The 6,275-nt window shown below is 40.5% G+C and overlaps 1 long non-coding RNA gene across 3 annotated transcripts in view; it reads left to right on the top strand.

The window, feature by feature from the left end:
• The window catches only part of LOC135316524 (uncharacterized), a 247,559-nt gene extending 243,895 nt beyond the window's left edge, over positions 1-3,664 (top strand). For all 3 annotated transcript variants that reach the window (XR_010375781.1, XR_010375780.1, XR_010375779.1), the window contains one exon: positions 2,820-3,664. This is a non-coding gene — a long non-coding RNA (uncharacterized LOC135316524). The remainder of the gene's footprint in view (positions 1-2,819) is intronic.
• Positions 3,665-6,275: the final 2,611 nt, after the last annotated feature.

Raw genomic sequence — 6,275 nt, forward strand, 5'->3', positions numbered from 1 at the left:
GGGTATTGTGGGTAACTATACAGAAAAAAAGCATAAAGGGCACAGATGCTGGAGCAGCAAAAAATGGATGGGTCTGAGCAAAAGGAGATTAAGAGGCAATGACCAATCTAATGTACGTATAGCAGTAAGAAGCCGGCACCCGTCACAGACTATTGATGGCAATAAGTATTTTAAGCCATGCTGTGCATGTGTTAATTTTTTTTATATATATACCTCAGTAAATGCTAAGCTGAATGCTGTAATCCTGTATTTTTTCAGTTTCCCAAATCTGATTTCGGTCTTGTTTTTGTTGTCTCATGCTTGGCGTTCTCTGCTTGCTCTCTGTCTCTGTCTGTGGGTGTGTGTCTGTCTCCATCTCTCTCTTTCTCCGAGATTACAAACTTAACTGTTTCCTAATTGTCTACTTTCCTCTGTCCTTTACCTAAGAAATTTAATTACCATCACAACAACCGGTCATAAGCGCGTACGAACCGGGCTTAAGGCGTGTACCCCGGCGTCTTGGCTTCCTTTCTTTACTTCGGGGCTGCGCAGTGTTTGCTTTTGGACCTTTCCTGTGAGCGGGTGCCCTTCACGTTCGCTGCCACCGTAAGGTTGCCAAACGGCTACCTGAGCCGGGACTGCGGTGTAGCACTGCATCCTGGGACCTGCCTGTCCGGCTACGCCGAGAGTTTCTACGGCACCAGGCAGCTTTGAGAATTGGCTGGCGAATTGCGTATCACCTGTCCCCCCCCCCTCTGGTAAATAATTTTTATACTGCGAATCACAGTGGTGTGGTATTGTCTGGAAAAATAATTCCCAAATACTGTTGGCATAAAAAGGGAAAAGCCGAAAGATTGTCAACACCGTACGTCATTAAAGTCCCTTGCCTTAAGAACAAAGGAACAAGGTAAAAATGCACACAATAATTATGCTCAGTGGATTTTCATAGCCTGTCAGACAACTTCTGCCTGTGTTTCAGTTAACAGCCTGTGTGCTTTGTTTTGTGTTGTGTATTTTATACCCGTGTCTTGAGCTTCTCTGTGTGTGTGTGAGTATGTATTCAATGTACGTGTATGTGCGCAGACTGCTCTACCAACACGGAGCAAATACCATGCAGATAAATACACAAGCGTAGCTCAAACATGCGTTTTCAGTACTTGGTGTGGTGGTGCGGGTGTATTGCCATTGTTGTCTCGCAGTGCTCCCTCTGACTCCAGCAGCTTCTATTTTTTAATTTTATTCATAATTAAGAAGTCTAAAATTAAAAAAGAAAGAGAAAAAAAATTACTGAGTCCTGTTAAATACCGACCGAAGTCCAGAAACTCACGATTTCAGCACAGTGAATGGTTATTCAGACCCTGGCAGTGTTTTGGCTATGAGACAATTCCTACTTATAAAGAGCACAATGGGGGGGGGAGGGGGGGGGAAAGAGATAGCATTAATTTTGAGGAAGATTAATATTAGTCTTTTTAATTTTCATTATTTTCTGAAGAAATGAATCCTTGTAGCTTTTGAGAGCTAGCGTGTCCTTCCCACTGGTATTTATTCAAGCAAAGGAAAAAAATGAAGAAGGCGTAGAATAAACTCCTAAGACTGTTCAAGAATTACTGGCATTATTTCTTTCTACATCACGTGTGAGCCTGGGTTGCCTGCTATTCCTGAGGCAGAGGATCGAGGATGAAAGTCTGTGTGTCAGAGCCTGTTTTCACAACTGCATTTGGAGATCTGTCTTATTGATTAGGAAAAAAAGGGGGTGGGAATAGGAGTGTGAGGTGAGGGGAGGACCGACTGACTACTGGCTTATTGCAGCTCAAGACATTTTCTTCCGGAAAGATGTCAAACAACTGAGACACAGCAACAGAGGAAGTAGAAAGGTGGAAAAATAAGAAGAGGGACCCTTTGGAAGAAATGAAGGCATTCCTTATGAGAGCCTTGAGGCTTTTTTTTCTTCTAACATCTGACCCACAAGGGCTAGAGTGACAGCGTCATGCAAATGCTGCAGTCCAGCAGGTCTGAGAGAGGGTGGATGCTAGAGAGTGAGTTAATGTTAATGATGAGTGCAGTGAAAATACCAGCCGATACCACCCCCTCCACACACAACTGCTCTGAGTCAGCATCCGCTGCTTTGCCTTGCCTTTTTGTGCGTGTGTGTGTGTGTGTGTGTGCATGTGCGCGCGCATGTGTATGTGTGTGTGTGCGCGTGTGTGTGCTAGTGACTGTGTGTGTGCATGGAAGGTAAAGCCAGTCAGTCAGTGAGAAGCAAAGGTACGTTTGAGAGCAACTAAAATCTGACTGATTTCCATCTTCAGAGCATCAGATGTATTCCCTAAAGAGGATGGGTCTATGCGATGGGGGTGGTATAATTATGTTAATGTCATATTTATAGAGGGGAGAGATTTTTCATTCTAATTATTGATTTGAAAGCTGTGGTCAAAATTGTTTGTTAAATCATGATCAGCTTTAAAAAAAAGAAATTGAATGAAATCTAGGGACTGCTATACATATATATATATCTCATAGATATATTTTGTTTCGTTTAACTATTTTGTGTCTGAGGCATAACTGATTGAATGGTGCACAGTGACAAAGAAACGGCTCTTATATAATGTTGCATTATATCATCAGCTGAAATAATATTTTAAATAATCCAAAATGTTCTGAAATCTGAAGTATCATTCTGGAGGGGAGGGTGAAGGGCAGGGGTGGGGGTGGGGGGCACTGGCAAATCTTTTCTTCAGCAGAGCGCTCTGTACAGCTTTCTTGTAAATGGATGATTCACCTGTTCGACCAGCAGAGATTCTAATTCTTCCCCCCCTCTTCTCTTTTTTTCCTTTTTAAAGCTGAACGGCTTCCCGAAGAGCACTGAGTTTTCTATGCCAGATTCTGCTCCAGTGGCTAGGACCTTTATGGCTGCTGTTTCTTTTGCTCTGGGCTCTGATGGAGGAAAAAAAAAAAAAAAAAAAGCCACGGTGGATCCCGTCCCTAAAGTAGAAATTTTCTTTTTCGTTCTGCATACAAGGCTAAAGACCGGAGGAGAATGAATGCGAAAGTAATTCGGGATCGTGGTCGTGCCATTAAAAGTGTTCGGCTTCAGAACGAAATTATTCGGGAAATCTGAGCATTTCTTCTTACTGTACCGACAGTATTTGAAAGTTACGTGTGCTTTGAGCAATCTGGTTCAAGTGACAACAATCTCTGCATGTCAATGTTTTCTACAGCTTATGGAGCGAAAGCTAGTTTTGCCATTGGAAAGGAAGAAGCTTTTGCTAGCAGTCTGTAGAAGGATTAAATGTTGAGCGTGGGGAAGAGGCAAAAAGTGAATACACGCCCAAAGGTTATCCTTGCATCGTGAATGGGTTTAAAGTACTCTGTAACCCAGGGCCCACCTGAACAGTAGGACTAAAAGTAGAATGAGGAAATATTTCAATTAGAAGCCCCTTAACAAGCATTTAATCCTTCTTTCAGGCATTAAGGGAAATAGAGTAAAATTGTTACTGTACAAATCTGCTGGAAGCAGATTTTAACCCATTTTTAGACGCTTCCCTCTGGTGCATTATAATATGGCTACTTGCAAGACGAGGCAGTGAAGATTTTTTTCCTGTGTTCTTTGTTTTTTCTTTTCAAAAGTTAAGGACTATAATGTAAGAAAAGTCTGTTCAGTCAGCTGATACATTGTTTGAATGTATGTATGTGTCTTGCCTGCTTATTTGATCTTTTCTGCCCCCTACTTGAAACTGTGGTTTGTTGATTTGGGGGGGAAAGGAGGGGTTGTTGATTTGGGGGGGGGGGGCATTGTTTTTTGGGTTTGTTTTGTTTTTGTCTTTAACAATAGCAGTGAAAGTTTTACTGACAGCAATTCAGTTTATTGGAAGACGAATTCTACTGGATCATATCGGACTTTTCCTAGTCCCTGAGACCCTAACTTGTGAGGTTTTTTAGCAACAATCACAAGTCAGGCTCTTGGGACCTAGGCGGAGGGGAACCAGCAGCTTTGGACTGTGATTGTTTCTCTGCAGAATTTAGAGAACCAAAGGAGCTTTCCTTGCCTGGAAGGGGAAAAAGGAAAATATACCTATTTCAAATGTTAAGCAGCAGATCTGTTCCTAACAGAAAAAAACCCCTGTTATCCATTGTGCAACATTAGGATGTTACATATTTGTATGTTTAGAAAACTGGACTGGATGCCATGTAGCATTTAGAATTAAGATTTAAGCTGAATGCCAGTTTGCACCTCCAAAAAACCCACAACTCAAAACAGATACTAAAATATACAAAAGGCTTTCAACCATAATATTATTATTGTTATAGACAATTCTGATAGATAGTTACCACAAAGTATATTTTCAGCTGTATTGTTACAGCATTAATTAACTTTTAAAACATAAAGCATAAACACTGATGTTTGAGGCCTAGAAAACATTCATTCTATTGTTGTTTGAATAATGATTCCAGGCTACAGGAAAACTGTTGCTTGGCTTTTCCTGTAACAGGGGACAAGATTTTTTTTTAGTTAGTTGCCATCATTTTTCTTTGTCTAAATGAGAACAAATATCGCATTGAAAATATACTCTCATTTAAATTACATTTTATTCTGATGGAGAATATTGGTGCGCAAATCATACTACAGCATTAAAATCACTTTGCACACAGAATCACGTTTCTCATACCTGTTCAATTTAAACTGAACCAGTGACACTCTAAGCACCGGACTCAACCTCTAGCCTCTCCATCCCTTTTTGCATATTTCCCCCCCCCGACAAAAAACAGAGAGAGCTTTCGGTTGTCCCTCGTGTGTTAAGTACTTCACTGACTTTGCATAAGAAGATTCACAAGCACCCAAGTTATTCTGCACTGTTCATTAGTCTTGAACTTCCGATCTACAACACATAATTTGATTTGTATTTCTTAATATTTTATAGGTGGGGTAGTTCTGAGTCATTTTTCTCTGTTTCCTGTGTCTAACCCAAGATGCTGCAGGACCTTGTTGATACATCAGACTTCACTGAGACAAAGGCTTCACACAGATCAGGCATCTAAACTATTTGTTCATTTCAGAAGTGGTATTTTGGCTGCAGTATATTTTTTCCACTTGTGTGGGAGGAATTGTGTTTTATTGTAAACATCGATACTATTGTTAAAATAAATTGTTCTTATCTGTTAGTATAATACTTTTTCGTGTTGTCTTGTTTTCTTAAGAGACAGAAACTATGCGCTGTACGTAGTTTTCAAGTTGCTCAAGATATAATTAGTCTTTAAATAGTCATAAAAATATTGCCTTAGCAATTACAATGATGATACAGTTCCTGCAAATATGCAATCTTTTCTTCGTAAACTGTCTGTCCCACATGCTAAGAACACTCAGAAGAGCTACTTGCAAATATTCAGACACAGAGGTAATTTTTGAACACAGATGCGTTATTCAACATTGACTTCTGTTTAGGCAATATTAGAAAAGTAGATCTGAGTCTGTATAGAAAAGACGAACATGCCCAGCTAGGTGCTACACTCATGAAGCACTTTGGTAGCAACTGACACGAATTATGTACAATAGTTTTCAGTACTGAAAACAGGCTATTTAAGATACCGATCAGGTGAACAAGTATTCTGGTCATTCGAGCTATGTAATGAGATAAAACTATATTGTGTGTAGGTATATACATGTCAGTACGCAATTTAAATTCTGCATAGTATTTATCAAAATAAAAATCCTTATAGGTTTAATCAGATATACAGTGCACATATTAAAGATTTTCATTTATTTTTCAATCGGCAAAATTTTACTTGACTGTGCATGGTTCACATTCAGCACTCTGAATTCATTTTGCATTTAATACTGTACATACAATGAAGGTTAAACTATAGTGTGAAACGTCTGTCTCTGTCAGTCTGAAGATTTCAAGTATGCTCTGCTCTGCAGTGAGAGTGAGAAGAAAATGAATCGTTAGAAGCCCCTACCTGGCTTATTTGGTGCTACAGCAAAAGCCGTAAATATGCAGTACTGCCTCTGCATTACTGCTCGAACTGGGAAACTCCAGTGGCTCGTCTCTTGCCCATCATACTCAGTGCTGCCCCTCGCCATAGAGATGGGAAAGTTGGTACACTGCCTTGCTTTTTCCCTCCTCCCCCTTCTTCCCCAGTTTCAACACAGCAAAACCAACCTCTGGTACACATTGGGGCAGAGATGGATGGAGGGGAGGGAGAATCCCGGTCTTCGCTCGGGCAGAATTCTCCCCAAGATCAACAAGATGTTTCCCTGTCCTGGGACTATGTGACAATGCCTACAAACACCATGCAGA

This window comes from Phalacrocorax carbo, chromosome 1 (genome assembly GCF_963921805.1).
Source record: "Phalacrocorax carbo chromosome 1, bPhaCar2.1, whole genome shotgun sequence".
Classification (NCBI taxonomy): Eukaryota; Metazoa; Chordata; class Aves; order Suliformes; family Phalacrocoracidae; genus Phalacrocorax; species Phalacrocorax carbo.